Here is a 13,841-nt window from a genome sequence, read left to right as displayed (position 1 = left end):
AAACGAGCTCGGTGACCCCCATTCTTTATTATTGAACATTGATCAGCATGATAAGCTACAACTTTCTGCAAAGTTAAAAAATTCTACGAAGCGGTTTCAGAGCTACCTTAAAATTTTGAAAATTTAAGGTGGCTCTGAAACTACTTCGTAGAATTATTAACTTTGCAAAAAGTTGTATCTTAACATGTTAACAGGTTATACTGTTGCTATAGTAACCAGTAACGTCATGAAAATAATCACAACATATGCACCAATCATTGGGCATTTATTTGATACCATTATTGTAGCATCAACTGATAAAGATTTGTAGTACTGACCCGTCAAAGTATAAGAGCTGGAAAGTGCTGGAAACCGTTACCAGCCACCTTAACGGCTTACATGTAAAATATTCTGCAATGCATAGCTACGGAGCGATATAATAAACAAACCATTTTAGTGCTACGGGTTAAAAAAAGAAAAAAAAAAACAGAAAAAAACAGAAAAAAAAAACCTGTCTCCTCTGGGATTTGAACTCGCGACCTCCAGACACTTAAACGAGTGTGCTAATCAGCAACCTAAGTCACGTAAGACGAATATATCTTATATCAATGAAGTAGTCATTCCGCCAATAATCTGTTATCATGTGCATCAAAGAAATGTTTGAATCACTGCTGCTCATAAAATTTAGTGGCTCGAAAAGCTCTTTGATTTAACGTTATTGTTCTATTTACAAAAAGATCGACTCCCTTTGTTTTCAACTGCTCCGGTTCGAGAAGTCGCATCAGGAGCCCATCACCATGGGAATGGGCTCCTGTTTCTATCTATTACGGTTCGGACTTTCTTTCGCAGACATAACCAAAGGCGTAAATAAAATCACATCCTCTGTCGTTCCATTCGTGGTTCCACTGCTGGCGCTTTACGACACCATTTATCATTGACACACACCGTGATGACAATTTGTTTGGCTGCCCGTCACCCCATGCACTGAAGGAAAGACCCGTGCCATCTTCCCATATCCACAGCCGGGAACTTCCAGCGTCCCTGTCATAAAGTCCAATCCAGACTTCGTAGATCTCGGGCAGAATGTTAGTGCTTACAAATGACTGTTCTTCTTCAGATTGAAAGCTTGCCACGTAAGCTTGGTTTTGTTCGCATATTCCTTTAGCATATGCCCACAACAAAGGTTCTGGGAAGAGCTTGTAGCAAGATTTATTGAAGTACGCCCATCCTGGGTCGCAAGGATTAACAACTGCAAGGCAACAGCGTGCACGATTGGTGAGGCAGTTAATTACAGTAGAAACCCGCGAATAAAAAACCTACTTTTTCCAGGTTAGCCTTAACAGATTCCTACATAAATGGTAGTTAACACAAATTTAGGCTATTTAGGTTCATATAGGTTCCTTGTTTCTAAAGAAAAAAATGTATTGTAGCAAATAAAACTTTAAGTGGTATTCGTCCTATTCCTTGTATAAAATGTGCATAACACCCGAGTATTTATGTAAGAATGAAGCACTAATCATTCAGAACATGACATCATATACATGTACAGTAATGCCTTGTAGTGAAGTCAATTTACTCAGAAACTAAAATTTCTGAGGCCCCCAGTATAATAATAGGAGGACATGAGTTCGACCCCTGTTGGGGGCCTCAAAAAATTTATTTTCTGAGGAATGTGTCACGCCAACTTACTTTTTTCTTGGCAGTTTTTTCCTGTATAATTCGCCGTGCAGTTACAGCTGTAGTCGTTTGTTTTATAAAGCGCACGACATCTTCCACCGTTTTGGCAGGGGAAGCTTTCACAAGGACTCTGTTATTAGGTAGTAATTACAGTATCAAATAATACAAACAGTTACAAAAATCCATTCATTCAAGACTGCTTTGCAAACGCAATCGTTAAGATAATTGGGATTTTATGGGGGTTATTCTTAACTACCAATTTGTTGCTAAGGAAAGTTTCTGACTGTCATTTTGGAAACCAAACCTCCTATAATAGATAAGGGGGTGGTGTACCATACCACACACACCCCCTCGAGGGTTTTGTTTTGTTATTATGAAACGGAAATTTACTCAAGGTGCACTGAAAAAAAGAGTTACACTTCAATACGATCACAGCTGAAGCAAATTACAAAGTTCACGTACAGTAGTATTTAGTACAATGTTAACTTTATATTGCGATTTCTTTTAATCGAACAGTAACATTACTGGTTAATGTAACGACAGAATGTAACATACAGAGCATTCAATATAACCGCGTACGAGATAGCGGGGAGTTTGAGCTCCTGCGTGCAACTAAAGGCATAAGATACCAAATTAGCGTGTGCTATCGAGTTATGATGGACGCAGAAGTTTAGAGAGCACGAAAGAAGAGAAGAAGAAGCTTCTTGAGAGCTCTCCAAATTTCCAAAGTGCAGCATAACTCGACAGTGCACAAACAAAAGCATGAACCAATTGTTTTCACGGCGTAGCCAATCGATAAAACTCAATACCGATTTTTCAATCAATAAATCGGTATAAATCGTTATCATTGGTTTGATTGATATCGCTTGTATCGATCAATCGGTAAAAATCGATATCACTTTCTTTTTTGGCCACCACTGATTAACAAAGTACAAGCTTACAAAGAACTATTTCCAGAAGATTCTGACGCAGCTTGGTAGGAGCCTGAGGCCAGTTGTTCGAAGGGTGGATAATGCTATCAGGCATCGGATAAATGTTAACAAAAAATACAGTCGAAGCTCTCTTAACGGACACTTTCGTAAGCGGACAGCTCTACTTACGGCCACCTTGTTAGAAACCCCGTTTTTACTCCCATACAAACTCTGTATTTTTACATTATCGTAAGCGGACATTCCCGTTAGCGGCCGCGGACACTTTCCGGGATTACGACTTAGACTTTTTCTTTTTTTTTTTAATTTCCCGTAAGCGGACACCGCAAAGAAAATCATATAAAAACCTTTGTATCTTGTATTAATCAATCAACTTCACATCGCCGTTCGTCACAATGATTTTACTGTAATTACAGTACCATATTTAAGTGTTTGTTTTGTCGTCATCCACGTCTGGTTACATTTATAATTAAAACACCACTAACATGCATATTACCATTATGTTAGCTGAACAAGCTCCCGTAAGCGGCCATCTATCCCCTACACCTCTAGTGGCCGCTTACAAGAACCATTCTCGTAAGCGGCCAGCTTCAGTTGCGGACACTTTTTTCGCGTCCCGAGGGTGTCCGCTTACGAGAGCTTCGATTGTACCACGCCATCTACTGGGTAGTGATTTATTCGATGGATAATGTTATCCACATTTAAACTCCCAGTGCCTGGTTTTTATTCCCCGCCTTTTTGCGGTTCCTATAAGATTGACATTCTTATTTGGAATTTATTAAGTTTTTCGTTTATGTAAATATATACCTTGGTAGAAATTTCAGTTGAAGTAATGTAATTTGTTTACACTCTTTTTCCCTTTTTCTATAAAAATATATTTTATTTTCTAAAAATATCGAAACTAGAATTTGCGAATTTTAAGAATGTTTTAAGAATAAACCCGAGGCTGAGATTTTGAAAAGAGCATAATTTTGTGTTTTGAAAATCTGTAAAGACAATATTATTATATGTTTTCAACTAAACCGTCAAAATTCTTCCTATCTATAAATGACAAAACTAGAAAAAATTAGAATATTCAGCTTGGGCAACAATATTTTTATAAAAAGAAAAAGAGTGTACTGAACACTGCTTGCATTATTTGGGCTCCTCTTTAACTTGCCTGTGTTTGTTTCGAGGGGAACACGATTATTTTGTGCAGTTTGACATTTCTTCAATAATTTTGAAGTTTCTCCCGTGGGATATTAACGTTACTGTTTAGCATTACTGTGGTTGTCAAAAGCATGGAGCAGGACTAAAAAAACACATAACGCAAAAAAAAAACGGTAATATCGATTTATCACTCCTCAATTTCTAACGATTTTAATTAAAAATTGATATAAATCACTTGATTCTATCGATTTTTAACTGTATTGATTTTAATCGATCGGCTACGCCGGGTTACTTATAACATTGCCGCTGGAAATGTACATCAAAAACTGCGCCAAAAACTCGCGCAAGAAAAAAAAAATTCTGACAAAGCGATTTGCCCAAGCTATAAGCGTGCACTATTGGATTATGCGTAAACTGAATTTTATTGTGCAGCTCTGTTAGCTATGTTATAATAAAATTTATCATCTTTCGTTTTCATGTAACAGAAAGGAAAATTCGAGAATTTCAGTCAAGGCAAAATTTTGCACCAAATGCTTTCAAGAATTATTCCGATGAAATAGCCTGTGTACAGCCGTCCCGCTCAGGAGAAGCCGAACTTAGAAAAGTTAGAAGAACTTAGCTTTTGTGCTTTTTATTGCTATGGGTTTATTGTAGTTTATGATTTGCATGCTATTTAACAAGCCTCTTGATAATGGAGTCATGATGACCCCGAAACGTCGAGGAGCAATAAATTTTTCCTGTTTTTTTAAAAAAAAAAAAATATATATATATATATATATATATATATTTTATATGCTTTGCCTTAATTCAGCAAATCCTTGCTGATCAAATATAGGGTAATGACGAATAATTAGTGAAATTAGAAATTAAACAAAGTACTTACTAAGATGCTGTAATGATGAAACCACTGGCTACGCAGAAAGTTTGTCGACGAATTGTATTTGTCTGTAGAGAGCAACTCACACAAGACACGTCCATCGCTTTCCGTCCTGGCAGCAATGTTTGCGGAAAAACATTTGTGATCTTTGATGCAACTAAGCAAACAGTATTTGGGATTTTCCATATATGCGACTACAATCTTTGCGACATCGAGAGTGTGGAAATAATGATCTACAAAGCCTGCGTAATACAGTCCCGTTGAAGCGTCCCTTTTAAAAACCACTTCCTTATTAGAAATGACCACATATAAACTGTTTAAGACCAGGAAGGAAGAAAGTTTTAACACCACAAGCGCCGGCATTTTGGATCATCAGAAATATCAATAAGATATGTTTAGCTTTCAGACCTTTCAATTTCCCAATGCTATGTATACCTCCCATCGCAAAGCAAATCAAAATAGTGTATTACTCTAACATTTGAATTCATAACTTTGAATAAAAGTTTAGCACATGCAGTTTATAAAATATTTATAGAATTGCAAGTTTTATAATTTGTCTGACTTGTTGATGTCGTAAAAGAGAACGTTACTAAGAAAGTGAAATCTTTAAATATTATTTAATTATAATCTAAATACTGAGAGGAAATTAAAATATTCGACGCGCAGCGGAATATTTTTTGAGAAAATAAATTTAGACGTGTTTAAAAGAAATGCTTTAAAAAACTGTATCTGTAAAACTACATGCAAGTTTAGATCAGACATTCAAACTAGCGATGATTTCGTTTGTTTTTACTTTTTGAATTATTTATAAGTGAATGTTTTTGTAAGTAATGCAAGGTCGCATAAATTTTTTATAAGTAGTTTTTATTTAAGTCTATAGTAAAGCTCTAGCTTTAGTCAAGCTGAGTCCATGGCTTTCACCTTGTAGCAAGCAATAATAAAAGAAGAAATTTAAAGGAAATGAAAGATCATCGCAGTAATATACTGGAAGTAGTTCGTATAGTGTCTGATCGACCGGATGAGAGCAGTTCTGAAAACAACTGTTGTTGGTGACTGACGTTTTGACAACCTGAGTGGAAGTCATCTTCAGAGTCAAGTGAAAAGTTGTTGTCGGTCGAAATTGTTATTCATAGCTGGTTCTTCACTAGAATGAACTAAGCAGAGCTTTGACATAACGTTTTCTAACTTAGTCTTAGGGTAAAAATCTTTCTTCGTCTTGAAAGTTTAATTTGAGTTCTCTATCAACGAACATTAGGAACTGTGAAATAATTACCTGAGGGGAGGAGGGGGGAGGTTGGATGTACATTTCAATACGAACAGAGGGGAGGGGGCCGAACACAAACCCGAACCTCTTAAATGTCCACTGGATAGTCTTCAAGATGGTGCGGGGAAGGAGGCATATCTGTCTTTTTTAAATAACGTTGTCGAATTTAGGAATCTGGGCGCCTTACCAGTGGAATTAAAATTAAAGGAGGATACATCAATTGAAGAACTTTACACTAATAGGGCAGTCTGGCATAAATCATGTCACCTGAAACTTGCAAATTCGAAGCTAGAAAGGGCTCAAAAGAAACTCAAAAGAAAAAGTACCTCGGATTCATCTTGGCAGGCAAAAGAAGTCAAAAGGCAGGTTTTAGAACAGAGTGAATGTTTCTTTTGTGGAGAACAGGGAAACGACCTTCACCAGGTTTTGACCCTTGAAGTAGACAGAGACGTTAGAGAAATGGCCGTTCAAATGCAGGATTCTCAGTTGATAGCCAAATTGGCAGCAGGGGATATGGTTGCAATAGAAGCCAAATATCACTCAAAGTGCATGCTTGCATTTAAACGCAAATACACGGCCTATGTTAGGAGCTGCAGTGAAACTGAAACCATTACTAATGATGACAGTGCAGCAGAAGCACGTACGTTTGCTGAGTTAATTTCGTTTATGGAAGGTTCAGCTGAAAGTGGAACTCCTTTGTTTAAACTTTCCAGTCTCCATGAGCTCTATATTTCACGTCTCCGTAGCCTTCATGTTGAAAAGTCTGTCAACAAAACCCGCTTAAAAAATCGAATCATTGAACATTACCACGGCGAGATACAGGAACAGTCCGATGGAAAAAACACTGTTCTCATATTCAATCAAGGAATAGAAGAGCTATTGAAAGATGCCCTAAAAAAGCGCAACTGCGAAGAAGAGGCATTCAATCTTGTAAATGTTGCTAAATGCATCCGTAATGATGTTTTCCAATCGACTGGATTCCATTTCACTGGCGAATTTAATTCCGAGTGCCAGTCAAAATCAGTGCCTCCCAGTTTAATGTGCTTAGTTTCCATGTTACTTAATGGTCCAAACATCGACAGCCAGGAGTCAGAGGAATCACAAGCTTGTTTAACAATTGCGCAGCTGATTCTCTTCAACATGAAAAAGATCAAAAAATCCACCACAAAGGAAAATCGCCATTGTCAAGATAGGGAGCCTCCGTTGCCACTTTACCTTGGGATGAGCTTACACGCCCAAACAAGGAGTAAGAAGATTGTCAATCAGCTATACCAACTCGGTTTAAGTGTGAGTTACCACAGGGTTGACGAGATTATGAACAGTTTAGCTACATCCGTTTGCGATCATTTCAAGTCTGTTGGAGTAGTTTGTCCTCTTTCTCTACAAAGAGGCTTGTTCACCGTTGGGGCCATTGACAATATAGACCATAACCCTTCATCAACAACAGCGCAAGGGTCATTTCATGGGACTGGAATAAGTCTGTTCCAGTTCCCGAAGCAAGATTCCGAAGTTAGCCAACAAGAAGTACAGGGAGTGAGTCGTTGCGCCAGCAGGACCACTTCAAGAGATATCACACTTCCTGACGAGTATTCATCAGTTCCTCCCGTCTCTGTAAAGACATCAGAAGTTAACGTGCCTCCTACTGGTCGGGCTAGTGTGGAAACCCCAAGCAGCAATCAGCTGTCCACTGCCATTGCACAGGAAACTTGTTGGTTGAAGCACTGTGAACAACATCTTCATGAAGAGCTCACAAAAGGCATTTATCTGTCATGGGCTGCCTATCACGCATCTGTTACAGTTGTGTCCAATCCTTTGTCTTGCTTGAGTAGCTTGTTGCCATTGTTTGACGAAAAAGCCGCCACAGTTGCCATGATGAAACATGGTATGTTTGTGATGAAGAAGGCAACAGAGCTTCTAAACCCTGGTCAAATACCTGTCACTGTTTGTGACCAGCCTCTGTTCGCCATCGCAAAATTTGTACAGTGGAACTGGCCTTCTACACACGGGGAAAATTTACACGTTGTGATGCTAGGTGGCCTCCACATTGAGATGGCTCTTTGGTCCTTGTGCGGAGATCTTTTGGCTGCATCTGGTTGGACTACAGCACTAGCTGAGGCAGGAATAGCATCCACCGGTACATCGGATTCCTTTCTCAGGGTAGCGCACTTGACAAAAACCAGACGTGCACACCAGATAACAGCAGTGGCTTTGCACAAATTGCAGCATGTTGCCTTTGCAAAACTCGACGGTCAACACGACGACGAGGAGTTCCAAAAGTGGCACGATGGAATGATTAAGAACAGTCCAACATACAAGTTCTGGTTCCTGATCATGCAAATGGAACTCACGGTACTGGCATTCGTGAAAGCACATCGTGAGAACAACTTCTCTCTGTATGTAGAAGCCTTGGAATCCCTTGCTCCCTGGTTCTTTGCGCTAGATCACACCAATTACGCAAGGTGGCTACCCATTCACATAAGAGACATGAAGTGCTTGCCAGGTGCCGTTCAAGACGACCTCAAGAAATGCTGGGTTATTTCTAAATCTTTGAACAAGTTTTCAAGCATCCCAATCGATCAGGCACACGAGCAACATAACGCAAGTGTTAAAGGGTCAGGTGGAGCCGTGGGTCTAACAGAAAGTCCAGTAGCGTTTAGAAGATGGATGGTGGCCGGACCGGAAACCGCTAGATTGCTGGAAGAATTCGAAAGTCAGTCAAAAGGTGATCCAGGTGTTGATGAAAAGAACGAACACCACGAACAAGGACTTTCTACACAGAAGGCCTTTCAAAGTCATGTAAAGAATCTTGTCAATACAATCTCTGAAATGGGAAACCCTTTCCAGGATGACTGCCCTGAATTGCTTGCCCTTGACACGCGCAATTGTGCAGATGCGTCGGTTGTGGCTACTGTGCACACAGTCCAGGAAATTGGATTACGACAGTACGAGAAGTACGTGAAAGAAGTCATTAAGGAGAGAACTGTGTCTATTCACGATACGATTTCGAAGAATTCCTTGCCACTGTTCAAGCGTCAACAGCCGAAGCAAATCTCAAAAGCGTCCTTGAAGTTGACAGCGGTAGCAAGTGATCGTTATCTATTTAGTCGCCTGTACATTGCCAGCCAGCAGCGCGACGGAGATCTTGAAGAGTTCTTCAAGCATGAAAATCAGCCGTATCCGCCTTCATTGTCAGAGTTTGGAAACCTTCGATTCGGGAAAAAGTCTGATTTGATTAAATGCGTCAACAGAGAATCACCACCTGCACCGGCATCTTATGACGTGAAAGTTTTTGATGGAGCAGCTATCGTGCATGCGCTACCGGTTTCGTCCGTCTCGACGTTTTCACAATATGCAGATTCCACATTCTTGCCTTTCCTGGAAAACCAACTTAAGAGCACCAAAAGAATTGACGTTGTATGGGATGGATATCGCTCAGCAAGTCTTAAGAGGCTGTATCTGTAATAGTGGTCTGCCCGATCTGGCTTGTTAAATAGATTTCGCTCTTTTCTAGTGTGTTGCAAGACTTTCATGTACTTATACTAAAAACACAATTCACTTGACCGGATCATTAATTTTTTTCGAGTTTTTAAGGATTTTTGGTTCACACGAACGAGCACTTGTAACGACCACTGTCAAGGCTTAAATTTACCACAACTTTGAAAATTAATTAAAAAAGAACTAACAACTTCTGTACCAAACAAACACTACAGCCTGTTAAATTATGTCTTTTTAATTTATCACACCAACTTTCACGAACATTGAGCTCGAATCAAGCTACCAGCAAAACATTAACGACACCCCTATCACACACGTTGATGAAACACTTGAAAACGGCTCAGATTCAAACTTTATTTTTGAAAAAGTGAGGCGGTCTACTTCAATCAAACCAACGCAGCCGAAAAGTAGATGTAATAGAAAATGTTCCTATCGAAAAAAACCTTTTGGTATCGTCTTAATGAAATATTTACAGCTGTGTAAACTTGCCCAATTTCGAAGATCTTCATGTTTGCAGCCATTTTGAGGGACTCGTCAGGACGAGGAGTTTCATCAACTGGCCTCGCAGACATACCTAACACCATCAGAAATAAACAAAGATTAGATATAAATGCAGTGCAGTTCAACTGAAAGAGAATAAATTGTGTTTAATGATGGAAGCTCGACTTACATTGCAACGATTTCTACGGGCGTAAGGTCATTCTTGTTCGAATTTCGCTTGATGATTCCACAACAAATAACAATATTTGACACGCAGACTTTGACTGAATCTAGCGTTTGAATCAGTTTAAGGTAGTAACCTCGTGCTTTCCCTTCTTTACCGGCGTACAGCGAAGTTGTTTTCACGCCAAAACAGCAAGCATCAGGTAAAGAAGACCAAACTGACATGTTTATCGATTGGTCGGTTATATACTTCATGTATGGAGTACCGTTGTGTACCGTATGTGTACCGTATAGTGCCTCATACATGAAGTAGTGACCAACAGGCCGTTTCTTCAGCTGTTTCTTCGACGTTCAACGTTTTGCGATGGAAAATCTTTGCTGTACGCCAGTAAGGAAGGAAAAGCACAAAGTTACTGCCTTGAGCTGATTCATAGGTTACATTAAGTCGAAGTTTGTATGTCAAATATTGTTATTTCTAGTGGAATCATCGAGCGAAATTCCAATAGTAACAACCGTACGTCCGTAGACGTCGTCCGTAACAGTCAAAATGTAAGTCGAGCTTCCATTTTTAAACACGATTTATTCTCTTTCAGTTGAACTGCACTGCATTTATATCTAATCTTTGTTTATTTCTGAAGGTGTGAGGTATGTCTGCGAGGCCAGTTGATGAAACTCCTCGTCCTGACGAGTCCCTCAAAATGGCTGCAAACATGAAGATCTTCGAAATTGGGCAAGTTTACACAGCTGTAAATATTTCATTAAGACGATACCAAAAGGTTTTTTTCGATAGGAACATTTTCTATTACATCTACTTTTCGGCTGCGTTGGTTTGATTGAAGTAGACCGCCTCACTTTTTCAAAAATAAAGTTTGAATCTGAGCCGTTTTCAAGTGTTTCATCAAGGTGTGTGATAGGGGTGTCGTTAATGTTTTGCTGGTAGCTTGATTCGAGCTCAATGTTCGTGAAAGTTGGTGTGATAAATTAAAAAGAAATAATTTAACAGGCTGTAGTGTTTGTTTGGTACAGAAGTTGTTAGTTCTTTTTTAATTAATTTTCAAAGTTGTGGTAAATTTAAGCCTTGACAGTGGTCGTTACAAGTGCTCGTTCGTGTGAACCAAAAATCCTTAAAAACTCGAAAAAAATTAATGATCCGGTCAAGTGAATTGTGTTTTTAGTATAAGTACATGAAAGTCTTGCAACACACTAGAAAAGAGCGAAATCTATTTAACAAGCCAGAACGGGCAGACCACTATTACAGATACAGCCTCTTAAAGATGCTACTCGTGAGAAGAGAGGGAAAGGTGTGAGGCGAAAGGTGGCTGGGCATGTTAAATTACCTCAGAATTGGCAGGCGTTTCTTGAAGATTCCTCCAACAAGTAAGAATTGTTCGACTTCTTAACCAAACAAGTTGAAACAGCTTCCTTTCCAGATGACAAGTTTGTCTACATAACTTCAGGTAACTCGCTAACTGAACTATCTTAAAGTGGGCCTTCAATGTATTCACCGTCCAAACACCCCTTTTATGTATGAACTATTTCAAGTTCTGATGAACGGTTTTTCGTACTATGTGTATCATTGTCTATTTGTTCATTCTAGGTGAAAATGTCATCTCCAGTTACAACAAATGCAGAGCTGCAATCATGAAGAAGCAGACACGCGGATTCTTGTACACGTTAAAGATGCTTTGGCTAAAGGAGGGAGAAGTGTCTTAGTTCGCACTGTTGACACGGACGTTGTCGTAATTCTTATTGCACAGTTCCATATGTTGTCTTGAACGTGGCCTGGATCAACCTTTTGGGTCGCCTTTGGGATGGGAAAGACTTTCCAGCTGCTTTCAGTTAACAGCATTTGCGATTATTTGGGTGAAGAGAAATGCAGAGCGCTTCCATTTTTCCACGCGTTTACGGGGTGCGACACAACGTCTGCATTTCTGGGAAAAGGGAAGAAATATGCTTTGGAGGCCTAGAATGCGTACCCAGAGGTAACAGAGGCTTTCCTTTATGTGAATGACAATCCCTTTAATCCACTGGAGATCGACTCCCCTCTGTTTAAAGTCCTGCAACGCTTTGTGGTGGTACTTTATGACAGGACCAGCCTCGCCACTGATGTTAACACGGCTCGACGAGAACTCTTTACCAAAAAGAATAGGGCACTGGAAAACATCCCCCCGACAGAGGTATAAACCCATCTTTTGGCTTACACAACCGTTAGCTCTATCCCCTGTTCAGTCAATGCTGAAAGAATTTAGGAGAAATTATTGCCCTTAACTGACCCTTTCTGGTGTTGATCCACTTAGAAATTTCCTTTACTGTGCATTTTTGGTTATCATTACACTTAAGTATTCTAGTCGATTAATGTAAAATGATATCTCTTTGTTTGTTAGGATTCCCTTTTAAACCATTCCAACAGAGCTATTTACCAGGCGAGCATTTGGACGTCTCTTGATGAACAACAAGTTGTCCCTTCCCCGACAGACTTTTGTTGGAAAATGGATAACGACAGATGGAGACCCCGCTGGACCATACTTCCAGAAGCCGCTAAAGCTTGTTCTGAATTACTGAAGTGTGGATGCAGGACAGGTTGTTCAAGTGGTCGCTGCAAATGCTTCAAGGCTAACCTTCCGTGCACTGAACTCTGTGGCTGTTCTGGAGGCTGCCAGAACTCAAGTCTTTAGAAACAGAACAATGAATAACTATGTCGTTACTAATTCTGAGGGAAAATTTCGAAAACGATGTGCTTCAGACTCAGTAAAAAACGTGTTTAGTAAAATTTGAGTAAGCACGCAAAGATTCATGGGAATGCCACGTGATCAAGGCAAATGCCTCATTTATTGTCAAACTCTTCACTGAGTCTGCTTAATGTGTTTTAGCTGTTTCACAAAGTAATTCGTCATAATGGGTGCGTAATAAACACATTGAATATTACAGCCTCGCTTTCATGTTAGCGTTAAGGCATTATGCAAATGTTATGGGCGTCCTCCCCCCCTGGAAAGCTTAATCACGTGGCACCCCTTCTAGATTCGTTTGGTATGTCAAAAGGAATAACTGTGCCAAATTTGGTGCTTTTACGCAGTTTGTCACGATTTTTGTGCTAACTGACCGGACTATAAGCCCTTAAGGTACCTGCCCAGGCAAATTTAGTGCATTTTTGACGATACAAAAAATAGGGATATTTTCACTCTAATCTCACCAAACCTTCCACAAAGAGTAATTGTTATTTGATGAATGAGTTGCCAACATTTTACTGACATTATAGTACATCAATTTGTTAATAATTAACTTTATTATTAACAGCATATATTTTACATTTTCAAGTTTTTCTAGCAGCCATTTAGAAACAGGCGAATGATTGAACTGTGTTTTCATTCTTCATCAAACAACACAAAAATCTGTCTTTGGGGAATCGAATATCTAAAATTGCCAAAAAGATATAAACGATTTTGGTTATTTTTTTCATTCCTTAAGTTTCTGTGACCGCCATAACCACAGTTTTCAACCTTGCTCGTTTCCCAAGCGCACGATAGTAGACTTACACATGTACGAACTACATGCCAAGTTTCATTTGAAAATGTGTTCTCGTTGAGAAATAAAATGTGATTTTCTGAAACGTTGCTCAGCAGGAAGTCCACATTTTACTTAAATGTGGTAAATATTTGGTGAAAATCCTCCAAAATCCGTGTTATTGAAGAGTTTTTATCCACGCGAGCTCAATGTCGCCATTTTGGATGAATTTCCGCTGTCTAAAAGGCTTGCAGACTGCAGAAACATTGTTTGTTTATGCGTTGCTAGGTGCGGTACTCGCCCCAGA

General features: G+C 39.4%; 1 pseudogene; it reads left to right on the top strand.

Annotated features, from left to right (window-relative positions):
- Positions 1-8,063: 8,063 nt before the first annotated feature.
- LOC144659209 (uncharacterized) lies at positions 8,064-12,853 on the top strand (annotated as a pseudogene).
- Positions 12,854-13,841: the final 988 nt, after the last annotated feature.

Source organism: Oculina patagonica, chromosome 7, assembly GCF_052425735.1.
Source record: "Oculina patagonica isolate OP01 chromosome 7, crgOcupat, whole genome shotgun sequence".
NCBI classification, from domain to species: domain Eukaryota; kingdom Metazoa; phylum Cnidaria; class Anthozoa; order Scleractinia; family Oculinidae; genus Oculina; species Oculina patagonica.
The sequence above is the reverse complement of the archived record's forward strand: the minus strand, read 5'-3'. Positions and strand labels throughout refer to the sequence as shown.